This window comes from Cryptotermes secundus, unplaced genomic scaffold (assembly GCF_002891405.2).
Source record: "Cryptotermes secundus unplaced genomic scaffold, Csec_1.0 scaffold171, whole genome shotgun sequence".
NCBI lineage: Eukaryota > Metazoa > Arthropoda > Insecta > Blattodea > Kalotermitidae > Cryptotermes > Cryptotermes secundus.
Window position 1 is genome coordinate 219,248 of NW_019726223.1, and position 16,102 is coordinate 235,349.

General features: G+C 37.9%; 1 long non-coding RNA gene across 1 annotated transcript; it reads right to left on the minus strand.

Moving 5' to 3' along the window:
* Window positions 1-562: 562 nt before the first annotated feature.
* On the minus strand, window positions 563-13,127 carry LOC111863900. Its single transcript, XR_002842693.2, has 3 exons — window positions 12,993-13,127; window positions 11,718-11,842; window positions 563-1,015 (listed from the first exon to the last, which is right to left on the minus strand). It is a non-coding gene; the product is annotated as an uncharacterized LOC111863900 (long non-coding RNA).
* Between the last annotated feature and the right edge of the window lie 2,975 nt (window positions 13,128-16,102).

Consider the following 16,102-nt stretch of genomic DNA (forward strand, 5'->3'; position numbering starts at 1 on the left):
TTATATTTATATGATGTACCAAATTTAGTTTATGATCTCAGTTTATTTAGTTAGTTAGTTATTTAGAGAAGGTGGGTTTCCCCATGCACCGCGACCAGTTTGATCTATTGTGCTTCCCTCTATGATATTCTACCAGTCTCTATACCCTACCGATACTGGTGCTTACCACCAGTCCCGACCAAGCCAGTGAGTTCGGCCTCTACTGGCTTGGTGGTATCTATAATGCTTCCCCCATCTATCAGAGGCGTTAGAGATTACTGTTGGGCGGGAAATGTCCTTGAATTTGGCTCAGTGACCTCCTTAGGAGATATGAGGTTCTTTTACGTGCCGTAAAGCTATGACACGGGACCCACGGCTTAAAGTCCTCCTGGAGGACTTGTTCCCTGAATTTTTCTGCCCTTAAAAATTCCACGACCTCCGCCGGGTTTGAACCCGCATACTACGAGTCCTGAGGTGGGAACGTTACCTCTAGACTACGGAGGCCGCTTATCTCAATTTATTTACTTTAAAGACCAATGCTGGCACCGCCTCTGTGCAACATTCATCACTTTGTAANATATGCATCATTGTGGTGATGGGATATATATGAGTCATTGTATTTTTACCAGATATTTGCTACATAAAATTTCAACAAGAAACTCAAGATGAGGGCGATTTGAGATTTGGTCACATACAAAATTCTGTGTCTGGCATGAAAAGGCAATAAGGTGTATATTTCCAGTCAAAAAGACATACACCGGCCAGTATTACAGTAACTGTAGATCACCAGGATTGAGTTGCAATGTTTCTGGTCCTGAGGAACACTGAGAGATACTTGTCTCCATGACATGCGTTCTTTTAATGTTCTCACTGTGCACTGTAAGAAAACAAGCAAAAGGATACTGTACACCAACTTCTGAGTGGGATTTCAAACTGGCTGCAGGAGTCTACAGATGCCACCCTATAGTGTTAAAGCATTGACTCCTCAGAGACTGAAGTAAAGACATAGCTCATTTTGTAGATCAGTCCCTGAAAACTGGAAAAGAATGTCACAAGGTGTATTGTGTGTTAAACTCGGAGAAAGAGAAGTGTAAGTGCACCAGACTTATTTTGAGACCAAACAAATTTTATATTAGGACTATGCAGTCTGTGTGCAGAATTTTGATTTTCAAGGTTGATAATTTTTTGCATATTTGTTAATGTCCTTATGCACTTTGCACCTCTTCCTGGTATTTAAATCAGATTTCATTGGCAGCTCAGAAACAGCTCACATAAGAGTTGACTGGGTTAAAACTTGAAGTAAACAGACTACCTGAAAGGCCTAGACGTAGATGGGTGGAAGGTATGAAAGTGGATATCAAAGAAGTAGGATGGGGGTGGGGACTGGGATAATTGTCAGGCTCTTGTGAGCATGGTAATAAACCTTCAGGTTTCATGAAATACTGGGACCTCCTTAACTAGCTGGACAACGTTTAGCTTCTCAAGAAGAACACTGCCCCATTTAGTGAATTAGTTGAGTGGATAAAGGCTACTGACTGCTCATTTGTTGTGTACAAAATTAGAGTACATTAGGGTTATGACAAATAGTCTTGTGGCGCGCAGACTGTCAGATATGGATGTTATTGTCTTATGGACAGTAGAATGCATTGTAGTTTAGTAGATTTGTTCCAACATTTTGGAGGGCCTGATGGGGGCAGCATGTTCCTCCAGAACACTGGTACCTGTCATACTCACATGGAATGTGATATACACTATGAACAATACTGAGGAGGAGACAAAAGTCAATTTCTTCTTAATACTGCAAAGGAATGGTGTGCTTATATACAAAAATTTGTCATTTTTCACTACCGAACCTTTTATGATTATGATTGGTTATATTATGCTGGCAAAGTACTTCAGACAGGCTCAGGTACCAGCGTTTACTTGTTAACCCTTTGAAGCTTCAAGTACATCTGAATAGTATGTAATGTTCAGTACCTACCTCCCAGAAAGTAAAATGCATACATACAGTCTGTGGGCAAAATGCACAGTTTCTTAATGTTAGAGCAGGTGGCACATGCTACCACTGTGCCCCGAAGAGATGACCACAAAAACCAACTGACGAGCAGCATTGTGAGGAATGGTTTCTTTAAATCTGTTTAGATGTCCATCACAATGACAGACTTTCACTGTATATAAAATTGACATTTTAGTTTATTAGATTATAAATTCTGAGTTGATTGTGCAAATAAGAGTATGAGTCTAGCAGCAGCCAGCCTTAATGTAAGGCACTGGTTTACAGTATGGAAGTCCCAACATATAAAAGTGTTGTAATACCCAAAAGTTGAAAGCAAAGGAAAGAATGGCTATCAACAGAACAAAGAGAATGTCTGTAGAATATTTTAATGCCATATACAATCACTTTCTTTGTTCATACTGAAGATCATTTTTCTGCTTGCCCACTATTTAATTCCCTCTGAAGTACCTTGATAATTTGATAATTTGAATTCACAGCCATGAAAATAGCGAAATACGTCAGCAAGGGCAGACATCCAGCAGCTGTGAAAATAACCTAATGTGTTAAGCAAGCATTCACACAGCTGATAGTGTCTAAATTCCAAGTGTAAGCCTGCATTTAAATTCATACCATTGTGCCCCCAACCCATATTGTAAATATATAATCTATATATAAACATGTGTAACATTGGTGGAAATGACAGTGATGTGCATATATAATACCACTGACAGATGGAAAGAAAGCAGTGTGATATGTATAATACATACAGCAATATGTCTCATTTGTTGGGATCTAGAAATGTGTGAAATTGTGCATAAACTTGTAAATTTAAAATTTTACAAGTTAAGAAAACATAGTACAGATAATATGGTAAATGTTAATAAATGAAATCATAGTCTATTGGTTGGTGACAATGGAATATGTTTGTATGATTAGTATGTATTACTTTTATTTTAAAATATTTATAAAATTTAAGTGACAAAAGATAGAAATACTTTGGTACATTTATTTTTGGAAACAGAATGTTTTAATGGTCTTGTTTTTGTACAAATGAACTGCCATTATATGGCTTCTGAACAGCTGTCACATACATTTGACAAAACTTCTATATGAAATACAATGAATACTTTTATATAACAGAAAGGTATATGTAAATTTTACTGTTTTTAATCTTAATGAAATGTGTATTCATCCTCATTCTTTGACAGTATTAATATTTTTGACATCATTTATATACAGGTGTCCCAGGAGGAATGTGCCGGACTTCGGGAGGGTGTTCCTCATGTTAAAGTATGCCAATATAACCCAAAACACCTATGTCCAAGGTTGAACGGTTACGGAGATGAAGAAAGCAGTCTTCTGGGATTTGGCACCATGTATATGTTACAGAGATAATGGCCCAAGAAAATTGTGGTTTTCTGGTGGGTCCACGCACTGTACCTGTCAGCTGACAAGTCTTATTGATGTTTGTCCTTGAGTGTGGTGATAATGGCTCACACTAGCCGCATACACTCACATACCAGAATGTGCAGTCAGTAATGTTACGTCAGTGCTTGTCATTCATGTATCATGTATAGTGCTGGGAACCCTAACAACAACTATGACATGGCGTGCAAGTTTTTTTGTAGTTCAATTTAATGGCTTCATGTCACTCACAAGTTAGTTTAATGTTACGTACATTATTAACATTACAGAAACCACATATTCCTGCCAGTTTTAATGTGTATTTGGTAATCAACAAGAGTGTAACACCTGTCAAAATTTCACACTTCTCTGGCCATTATCTCCATAACCATTCAACTTTGGACATAGGTGTTTTGGGTTATATTGGCATACTTTAACATAAGGAACACCCTCCCAAAGTCTGGCACATTCCTCCTGGGACACCCTGTATTTGCAAGTATAATTTTTCTTTCACATTTCTTCATGGATTTCAAAGTTAATGTGTCAACACTATCTTCAGTTATATTGGGCAATGCTTGCAGGATGCAGTGCCTCATTCTCAGATTATTTTTACATTATTTTACTAGAGCATGGGTAATGAGGTACCGATGTTCAGAATCTCTTTACGTTGATTTCATGTATTTCTCATTTTGCGACTGAACTCATTTAAAGGCCTTGTATAAACTCATAAAGGATGGTTAAAACTGAGAGGTGGCATCTTTTGCTTTCAAGACAGACTCTTGTAATGACGACATACATGTCTTCTGAATTATCAGGCTGTCACTATAGGAATCTTGTTCTAAAAGATGAAATTTTGTTACATCAGTTTACCATCACAAAATAGCAATGGTAGTCTTTCAACTTTGTATATAATACCCTTTTTTATTAAGAAATGAAAACCTGACAGATATGCATGCTTTTAAGTGTTTGTTCTTGTGATTTAGTGTATGTGTGCGGATGTAGTCAAGTGCTTGGAGAAGAGCCAGCGCAGTGAAAATATCTGTGTTCATGTGACTGTGAATTTGGCATACATGATGTCCTCCCAGGACGGTACACATCTTCTGAACTAAACGTAATCATTTTAAGAAAAGGACTGTATAATATAAAAATAAATGCAAGGCAAATGGGCTGCTCTACAAGGGTTTCACTTTAAATGTGATTTAAATTTAGAGTTTTCAAATTATCTATAACATGTTCTGTGGCAATAAAGGTTTTCTGAGATAGAATAAGGTGATATCACAGTGGAATTCTAGATGTAGGGAGGGCACCTGTCTTCATTCATGGTTTCCTACTGTATTGTGGCATTTCTTATTGTTACTTCATACTAAATTTGATTTTTAATATACTTGGACATTTTATTAAAAATATTCTGTTTGTCAAAAGAAAATGCAGATGTAGTTTCTTTTATACAGGTCCGGATTATGATCTCCTGCCACTTGAAGAATGATTAATTGATCGAACAGATGTTGGTTTATCAGACATACAATTGATTACTAATTGTATCATGAAGTTGGAATGAATCTTATACAGTACTTCTGTCATAATCAGTTGATAGACAAAATGTCTTATGTCTTCTAATACCTGGCTGATCTATCTTCTTCTGTGTTGTCCCCTAGGTCTCTTTCTCTTAGATTTAATTCTAAGGCCCTATTACTATATTCTACACTTTTACCTTGTGAATTGCATGGACCTTATCTGTAATATGATATGTTTCAATTAAGCTTCATTTCCTGTCAAAAATCTCTCCCTTAAGAAACCATTTTCTTGTCAATCTGTTCTTGGGTCCTTGCACCACATGGCTGTATGTCTTCCCAACAGAGGTGTGTAATAACTGATTTAGGCTTTCACAGAGGTTGATGTTTTATACACTGAAACACCAACTCCAACACCAAGATTCCATGTGCATTTAGCCCTCTGAAGTGCAAATTGTTCTAAAGAATAAAAATTCAATTCTTACCTCACAGGAAGCACTTTGCATCTCCACTGTGAAGACCAATCAGTGCATGCAGTTTGGGAAATAATCACTGTTTATTTTGAGTATAACATAAAGATGTATAAAGGTGAAGGTATCTCTGTGTTTAACCCATTAAGCACCATGCCATGACTGTTGAACCCCAGCCATCTAGCCCCATAGCCCATTGCTATACACACTGGGCTATCCGACTCCTCTGAGCATCATATGAAATGCGTAAATACACTGAGTGGGCAAAATGCAGTTTTTTAATGTTGCAGCAGGTGGTGCATATAGTAACCACAGTGCTCTAAAGAGTTTTATTACTCAGCTGATTTGTTCCCTGTTATGACCCAAGCCTGCTGCTGGACCTGTATCATAATGCAACATATTTCATCAACTGACTGATCATAAACCAAAGATTTATTGCTGTGTTCAGAAGAGCGCACTTGATTGACTAAAATTTAACATGCTACATTTTACAGCGAAAAATTCTTAGCTCCTCTGCCCAAACCCAGACTGAACTGCCTGCCACATCTTCAGGCCATCTTTTACAATAACTTAGATCCAGATTAACAGTTTCTCATTTTCTTAGCAGTATAAAACAACTTCACTTTTCTCTGTGATGTCAAATATCCAGCCTTTTGAAATCGGTTTTGGTTTTATTATTTGTGCAGATTACCAGCTCGAAGTTAAGTATGTGTACTGCCTCACAGAATCCTTTAGCTGTGTTACTGTTTATTCTCATCACTGAACATCAGCTTCATGAGATGTGTACATTGAAATGTTGCCATCATTTCATGGTACTCTGACGTACACACAACTAGTCACAAAGTGTACATACTGGCCAGTAATAAATGTTTTATTCACCTTGTGGAAGTAATGTATTTCCATTTTTTTGCTGACTCACCATGAAATTAAAAGAGAATTCTACAAACCAACATCTACTGTACTATTGTAAAGTTACTTGTTTGTTAATTTGTGCCAAAACTTCACTGGAGTATTTTCATACCAGGAGACTACAATGAAATGGAGGTACAGTCACCTATTTCTAGAACTACCACCTTAACATGAACATAGGACCATACATAAGCTTATTACTCACCACTGTGAGAACCTCCGATCTCAAAATATGAACAAGTTTGTTGCTGGGGCTATGCTAAATCATGGGTGTGTGTGCTTTACATCAGTCATGCAGGGTACGTATATGATACTGTTCATGATATAAAGCATACACATACAACAAAATTTGTAACACTGACAGGATGAGTTGCAGAGATTCAGCGATTTCTGTTGTAATTTTAATTTTGAGATGCAGAAGATACCTGTCTGCAATCAGACTGTGCTTTGTCTTGACCTCAAGAATGAAATGTAATTTGACTTGTGTTAAACCTGGACTATTGTTACAGATTAAAATTAGTTAATGGAAACCTTTTTATTTTTTACAGAAATGTTCATGTGCTTGCTGTAAAATAGTTCAGGTGATTTGATGTTTGTAGCAAAAGGTTGTAATAATATTAAAAAATTTGTTGCTGCAATAAAGCAACACTCTCAAACATGAAATGTTTCAACTTTATTTCCAGTGTTTAAATTGTATCATGTGATTTGACAACACTGTTGTAACTGAAATAATCCGTATCATATTATCCTCTGATGAAAGGTGAGGCATGTAGTTGGTAAAATTGGTCAGCCTTCACCATTCTATTATTTATTTAGGGGAACACTGAGCTTTAGTATATGAACAGAAATGATAATTCATCTAAAAATCAAGCCAGTGTTTTCAGCTTGCATTGTACACACAAGTCGGCCTTGGTAATTGCATCTTCTCTTTGTTGGAGGATAGTAGGTACCATACTGAATTCCTCATTGATAATGGCTGGTCTGGAAGGCATGGAGAAGAGAAAATTCTTGATCCTACTGGGACTCAAACTCTGACCCTTCAGTCATCCAGCCAGTAGCCGGTTCCTATACTGACTATGTTGCAGTAGCATAGTTGGTTGAGGCAGTATGCAACAAGCTGAAAGGTTGTGGATTCAATTCTCAATAGGATCACTGATTTTTTTTTCAATTTACCTAACCCTTCCAGCTGCACTATGACCCTGGGGTTGACTCAGCCTCTAATAGAAATAAGTACCAGGAATCTTCCTGGGATGCAGGGCAGCCAGCATGTAAGGTTGGCAACCTCACTGCCATCTGTGAGCCGATGATCTAGAAAATGTGTGAGCCTCGATGTCTCACAACCCTTTCAGGACCAACTACAAATACACCTCCATCTATTTAGCCTGTCCACTGGGCCAACCATGACTATAGTGTTTCCATGCCTGTTCATAGAATGTACATTGAAGATGTAGTAAACCTTTTCCCATACAAATTAAAAACAGTAAAACTTGACTGATTCAAATTATGGTCTGGAGTGTATGTCATACTTGAAAAATGTTGGGCTGAAAGGGTTAAGCACTGGAGATGTGCTAGTTACCTGTACTATGAAACAAAGGAGGTGATTTAACAGGACAATATATTCTTTTTAAAAAGTATGTATATCCGTATTAAAGTAGTGTATTATAATAAGGTAGGATTCAATTAAATTCTAGGATTTGCATAGTATAATGACGTGATCTTGTACACTGATCTTCGTAATGGCTGCTTCCTCTTTCCAGCACCTTGCAACATACATTCCACGGTTGTGATAATTACATTAATTTGTAACTGAGGGCCATGCCATAGCTCAAGCGGTTAGTCACTGACTTCCCAACGCAGCGACCCGGGTTCGATCCAGGGTCTGGTCAAGTGGGATTTGTGGTGGACAAAGTGGCGCTGGGGCAGGTTTCCTCCGAGTACTTCGGTTTCCCCTGCCAATCTTCATTCCACCAATTGCTCCACAATCACCCTCACCTATCATCTGGGGCCGGTACAATAGGCCATAAGTGGCCACAGTACAAGGGACTTAGTCCCACCCTACTAGCAATTAAAAAAAAACTGTGTAACTGTCATACTAAAGATCACTTTAATTCCCGTGCAGATGAAAAATTTGTCTTCATAAGCTCGCCCAGAATAATTCCTGAGTCAACCGCCAGGGCCAAGATTGCCAGATGACACCCAAACAATACACTGCATGAGAGATTAAGGTTATAATGAAGAGGGCTGCCCTCTGGGATGAAATGCTGTGTAGCAGGGTAGATCATTACAAACATTTCAGGTGACACTCCTGGCTCCATCACTCTTCTACCTTGAAAATGGAAACAGCAATGTTCAGTATTACACCATCTTCATCATCTGTTGACATTTCCAGTAGGATGGGTTAACCTGTGACAGAGCTTCCTTGCCAAGCAAGTTGGCTGAAGCAGTAATGCTTTTGAAGTGTATTCAGGTGGGGCCCGACTCAAATCTCAACCATGATACTATCTTGATAGGTCTAACATGGCTTTCCTTACTTCTACTTAGATGCCAGGGTAGCATTTCAAAATTTGCCATGATTTCTTTCCTTCCACATCCTGTAGACAGAACTACTTACAGCATCATTAAATAAACCAAAATAAATAAAACTAAGTCTTCCCTCAACATGTTTCCGTCATTAAGCTTTAATTTGGTTGGCTTCCACTTCAGATTTTGTGTAATGGTCTGGTTTTTAGATGTCACTTCTCTTTCATCTCTTGATACTCCAGAGAAATTTATCATTGATTCTATAAAGTGAAGTCCTTGAGAAGCTCAAGATGCTCACCACTTGTTATGAGATGCAAGGTTCATTATTCCACATCCTCACACCACATTTCCTTCAAGATCCAGTTCACTATTATCCTTCCATCCTCCCTTCAGGTTTTGGGGCCAAAATTTTGTATATCATCTCTTCCATATCTACTTCTTTCATTTCTTTATACGTGTACAATGAGCTGGGATAGTTCAATCAGTGAATGGATTATGGGCTAGATCAGGAAACGGGTTAAATTCCTAGAAGAAGACATTTTTCTCTTCTCCACAGCATTCATACAGACTGGGACCCATCCAACATCTGCTGTGCTCTTTCCCCTGGTGCAAAGCAGTCAGAGTGTGAAGCTGACCGCTCATTTCCATCTAGTACTGAGGCTAAGAATGCATGGAGCTATACTTTCATGCCCTTATATATCTTTATTTTGTGATGCTCAATTAATTACAGAGATAATTTTACCTTACCTGTTTACACAAAATTATTACTGTTCTCAGGTTTTCATCAATCAACAAACAAATTGGTAGACTACTGTCTACTGGCATGAGATGCTATGTATGGGAGCCCCAGGTCTTCTCATTTTCCTGAATCACTGATGGTTTTCCCTGAATATGAAGGCAGCAGGTTCCTCCAAAATGTTGGTACCTATCTCCCAAATATGTGGCATCACATCCCAGAAGACACAGTCCCTCCTTTGAGAACCTCAAATCCCGGACAGTAAATATACAAATTTTTTTCTGCATAACTATTAGACTTAAATGATGAAGGCATGATTAAGCATGATACACAAGGAATACTGGTAGTTCATAAATAGCATCTAAATTACACTGAAAAATCACTGTCACTATCACTTGTCTTGTGATACACAAGGAATACTGGTAGTTCATAAATAGCGTCTAAATTACACTGAAAAATCACTGTCACTATCACTTGTCTTGTGATACACAAGGAATACTGGTAGTTCCGTCTAAATTACACTGAAAAATCACGGTCACTATCACTTGTCTTGTGGCTTCATGTCTTCAAGCTTTTTCAATAATGAATTACCAAATGAAAGTTTATATGAAGAACTGATATGATTCAGTAATGCATATGGGGTTTCAAAATACCTGTTAGAGAATTCCATTTTATTATCATAGGCATGTCCAACAATCCTGAAACCACTGGCACTCAGTTCTACACAGTATTGAACTCCCTCCACAGTTGTTATATTCAGATAAATGCATTGATTGGTACTTCTTAAATTGTCTGATATTCCTATGTTCTGGACATGTTCCTGTACATCTTGAATGACTGCAGCTGCTTCTGTTTTCCACTGCTCTTCATTTAACAATATTTCTTCGTGGTGTTCTGCCATTATATTGGGGCCTGAGACAGAATATATGTGTATTAAAACAGTGTGACATGATGATGAAAAGTCAGAATCTCGGAATCAAGAGAAATCTTGCAGAGGTGTCCACTGGCACGTAACATCAAGCACCGATCCCCAAAAGTCATGTGTGCTCAAAATAAATCCATGACAGTGATATGCACACACAGCAGCTGAATTGTTTTCCCATCAGTCCACAACAAAGCAATATACAGAGTTGCAAGCCAACAAAGGAGTCCATGGTATCATGGCTCAAAACCTAGCAACGTGTCTGTGTAGACACAGCCAGCAAGGTACCAAGCAAGAGCAGTATAACAGATTGTGAAATTATAGTGAACACTTGTAAACTGTATTAATTATTTGTACATAAGACAAACCACTGATCACCTCTGTGGTCTAGTGGTCAAAGTTCCTGGCTATAGATTCAGACGTCTGGGTTCGATTCCCAGCACTACCAGATTTTCTGAGTGGTAGTGGGTCTAGAATGGAATCCACTCAGCCCTGTGAGGATAATTGAGGAGCTATTTCAAGGAAATAGCGGCTCCAGTCTAGAAAAACGAGATTAACAGCCGTGGGAATCTGTTGCACTGACTCCCACCCGTGCGCATGCATGCGCACACACCTACATTGACTAGTGGATCTCCCCACCCTCCATGATTGAGACTATACCGTCTAGCAGGCCCAACTTAGAAGACCCCCCCCCAACACACAACTGATGACAGAAACAGATCCAAATTCTAAATGCTGCATATTACTGGTACGTGAAGAAACAGGCAGTACTATCACTTAGAATTTCAATGGTTTAGTCTGGGAGGAAGTACCTATGCATATATCTGGGGAATACTGTTAACTGGCAGGAACAGAAATGGATAGGATTCAGAATGAAGATATAGGTCACTAGCAGAGAGGATGATCATGCACAACACTCCCTACCTAGGATGAAACAGTATACTACACTACATGGATTGACAGATACATAGAGAGACATGCCTTCATGGGAATCAATTGATAACATAAACAGTAACAAGAACAGAGTATTCAGGATAGAATAATCTTTTCAAAATTGCTTCTAATTTTTATTATTAATATTTGTTATACTTGCTTCTCTTCAATTTTGATTTTCTTTTCCAAAAATCCAAGGGGAGGGCGATGACTGGTTCCTCCCCCCACCAATGACAACAGAGATAAAGAAGTTCCCAGGCAGGTGGATATAGATGCATTCCACATACCCTAGTGAGATGGATGGGATGTAAGTCATAATAAGCTGATATATACATACCTCACAGGAAAAAAAAGTCAGTTCAGTTACTGATCTGCTTAAATTTCTGACTTTGAGCTAAAACTCTCATCTCTGTAGAAGCTGAAATTTGAACTTCAGAAAATACCTCGATGGTGGATTCTGTTCTGCAAGAAATAACCATTAATGCAATATGTGTATTCATAACATATTTAAACAAAATATAAATAACATTGTTAGTGACTCACATTCTCTGTTCTGTTAACTGTTATGGCAACCAAATAACCGTACATTTGTACGAACATAACTATGAGATTAGATAAGCATATATGATATAGTTCAGACTATCTAGCTTGTGGCATATCCATGTACCTTCCTTTATGTGTATTAGTAACCCTCCAGAGAGTTCACTCAGCCTGTTCATCCCATTTGTATGCATCAGACAGCTCAGCAGATTGCAATGAAATCTGATAACTGAAGGACTGTGTGAAAATCTGTCAATCTATTTCAATTTTCATTTAGATTGGACAATTTAGTGACCAATTTATATGAAGACCTACATGCATACCTTGCCCAATATTTTCAGAGAAAAAGTTTATCTAATCAGAGTTGTGAAGAAAAATTCAAAACATAATTTATGTCCAATATGCTTCTTACATCTTATGGTTTTCAAGATAATTAAGCAAATCTGTACTAACCACAGGCTTCTGAATTTCCATAAACTATCTTAGATTGTCCGCATTTTTCACAGATGAAACAACAAATAATATGAGCTTTCCGTTAGAAAAACTGTACCTTATGACAGAGAAATACGAGTAAAGGGCACTGTCTTACATAGTAATGGAATATTATAGTGCCCAGAAGAAGCGGCTTTCTGTTTTCAGAATGCAATCATAGTGTCAAACACTTTGGAGTTAATACTTGGTACTAGAGCGTTCCCCACAATGTCATGTTTCGTTGCTGTTTTTATTACACAGTTGAGCCTCCTGGTCTTCCTGATTAAGGTAATGTTCAGTTTATCTCAGGGTATGACGAACCACACTGAATTCTGCACTTTAACGAAGGCCAAATAATTTAACCTCTCTAAACGCCGAAGTTCAAATATACACATTAGTATACGAAGCAGGTATCTAATTAAAAAATAATTTGTCATAACCCTGTAACACATTACGATACGCAACCCTATAACTTCAAGTCTGCAAAATATACATACACTGCTTCAAGTATATGCCTTGTAACTCGTCTGACATCTTCTATAAAACTAAATGTATATCCCTAAAACCTCATATTGCTATTCTACAATGAACTTCCACTTACAAAACGCCTGAATTTTCTTTCGACATAAACCATAATATTTAGAGAGCATTCTTCACGGATCAGAATTCGTGGTCATTTCACACTGCATTACGGGCAGGGATCACCAAGAGGTTAATGGGTTACTGGCATAGATGATTAAAGACCCTAGCAAGTGCCAGACTGAGAGGGGAAATGTGCATTAGCGACATCTACGGTAAGGATACCATAATACTTTTTTACCGGGACATTTGATAAAAAAACGGTACACGATAAAAAATTAATAAAAACAAAAATAATACATTATATTAAACATGTTTTTGTTTTCACGTGATTAAATACGTCCAACCGACAACCATGTGCAATACAAAATTTCCCGTTACATAACGTGCATTCAACATACTCATTTAATATACGGATATTTGCTCTTAATACCGTCATTAATTCTGCACTTGCATTTTGCCATCACTATATGGACAAACCCTATCAATTCTCACAGGCTCTCATAACACAACGTAACGGTCAACAAAAGGTGCAGAGACTGACACAAACAGAACATCAATCAAGGAAGAAAATCAAAATACTTACTTACTTACTTATAGAGCTGAGCCCTTCTTGAGGAGAAACCAAAACTGCAGCTACTCAAGAATTTCCCAGCATTTTATGGAATCCGAAGGTTCATTACCGTTTTCACTAGAGCCCTCCACATGTCAATATCCTGAGCCAGATCAGTCCAATTCATACCATACCATCCTATCGCCCTAAGATCAATTTTAATATTGTCCACCCACCTGTGCCTTGGTCTTCCCAGTTGTGTCTTTCCTTCTGGATTTCCCACCAATATCCTATATGCATTCCTCATCTCCCCCATTCATGCTACATGCCCTGTCCACCTCATCTTCCTTGACTTGATCATTCAAATTGTACTTGGATAAGAGTACAAATTATGAAGCTCCTCATCATGCAGTTTTCTCCAACCTCCTGTCACTTCATTCCTCTTTGGTCAAAATATTCTCAACACCCTCAATCTATGTTCCTCCCTTAATGTCAGAGACCAAGATTCACACCCATGCAGAACCACTACCAAAATTATAGTTTGGCATATTCTAATTTTTGTTTTGGGGCAGCAGACGAGAAGACAAAAGGTTCTGGAACGAATGGTAGTAAGCATTACCAGAGTTCAATGTCTTAATTTCCTCCTCAGTCAGGTTCTGATTTGCTATTGTCATTCCCAAATATCTGAACTGTGCCACATTTTCAGAACTTCTGTCTTCTACCGTTGTGTCATGATTTTGCCTTGCATTTTGGTGACAAGAAAATATATACTTAGTTTACTTGTGTTTACTTCTAGGCCAACCTCCTTACTTGCATCAATTCAAGTTTGTCTTTCTTTATGGTATCTATATTATCACTCTGTAGAATCACATCACCGGCATAGACCAACAGTTGATGTGTCCTGTTCAATTTCTGTCCCACCTGGTTTTCCTGGACCTTCCTAATGGCACATTCTAAAGCAAAGTTGAAAAGGAGTTGCAATAAAGCATTTCCTTGTCTTAGACCATTCTGGATAGAAAATTTATCAGACAAATGTTTACTTATACAGACTTTACTATAAGTTTCATTTAAACACATTTTAATCAGTCTAACTAGTTTCATGGGTATCCCAAACTCAATCACAATTTTGTACAATACTTCCCTCCTAACTGAATCATAGGCTTTCTTGAAGCCTACAAATAGCTGATGCACTGTCTCATTGTACTCCCATTTTTTCTCCAATATTTGATGAATGCAAAAGATCTGGTCTGTTACATCGAAACCCACACTGATGATCCCCAATTATTTCATCTATATATGGACTTAACCTTGAGAGAAGAATATTGTATAAAATTTTGTATGAAGTTGATAGCAGTGATATCCCCCAATAATTACTACAGTCAGTTCCATCACCCTTCTTGTGAGCTGGTACAATTGTAGACTCCTTCCACTGATCAGGAAATTTTTCCTTATGCCAAATAAAAGTAATTAGATTGGGGATCTTAGAACTAAATATTTCGCCTCTTGCTTGAATAAGTTCTGCCTGAATTTGATCACTACTGTATGATTTATACCATTTCAATTTTGCAATAGCACTTTCAACCTCAATAGGGCTAGGATCAGTTACTAACGGCTCTGCTGTATGGATTTCTGTCTGCCTAACAGCACTGACCCTATGTACATTCAATAACAGAGAAGTAGTTCTTCCACCTATTCAGAATGTTGTAGGAATCTGCAAGCAGATCACCATTCTCATCCTTCACTAAGTTACTGCTAGGTTCGTAACCCCTCTTAAAGTCATTTATTCCTCTGTACAGGTCTCTAATGTACTTGTTCTTTCTGTTCACTGCAAGCTCATCAATTTTGTCTTTCAGATATTCCCTCTTTTTATTCCTGAAATGCCTGCTGGTTTCAAGTCTTATATTGTTCAGATTATCCCTATTTATTTTGCTTGGATCCTGTAACCACTGTGATTTGGCTTGTTTTCTTTGGTCTAATATTTTTGAGCATCCTTCATCGAACCATGGCTTATGCTACTTCAGTTCATAATAACCTAGACTCGCCTTGGCGGAAATTTTTATATTTTCTCTAATAGATTCCCAAGCTTTATTAACATCCACCTCAGGGTCCAAGTTTTCCAAAGCCGCTAACCTATTTGAGATTTCAACATGATACTGCTCTTTACCCTCTACCTCATTTAATTTCTTGAAATTGAACCTCTCCATATGAACTCTGTGCATTGTTTGTTTGCTCACTGTCAGTCTTTCCCTAACCTTTGCCACCATCAGACAGTGGTCAGTATCACAATCTGCTGCCCTGAATGATCAGACATCAAGTATACTTGAATGCCGTCTCCTATCTATTAAAAAATATGGTGGAACTGATTGTGTATCTTCCCATCTGGAGATGCCTAAGTAAATATATGGTTATGATGTAGGAACATTATACTTTTGACAGTAGGATTTTTTGATGTGGCAAAATTTACTACTCTAACTCCATTATCATTACTAATTTCATGCAAACAGTCATTCTGAACCGTGCAACGGTTCTTCTCCGTTAAGTTTCTTTGAGTGGCCTCTCTGGACACCAGGATGCGAGCC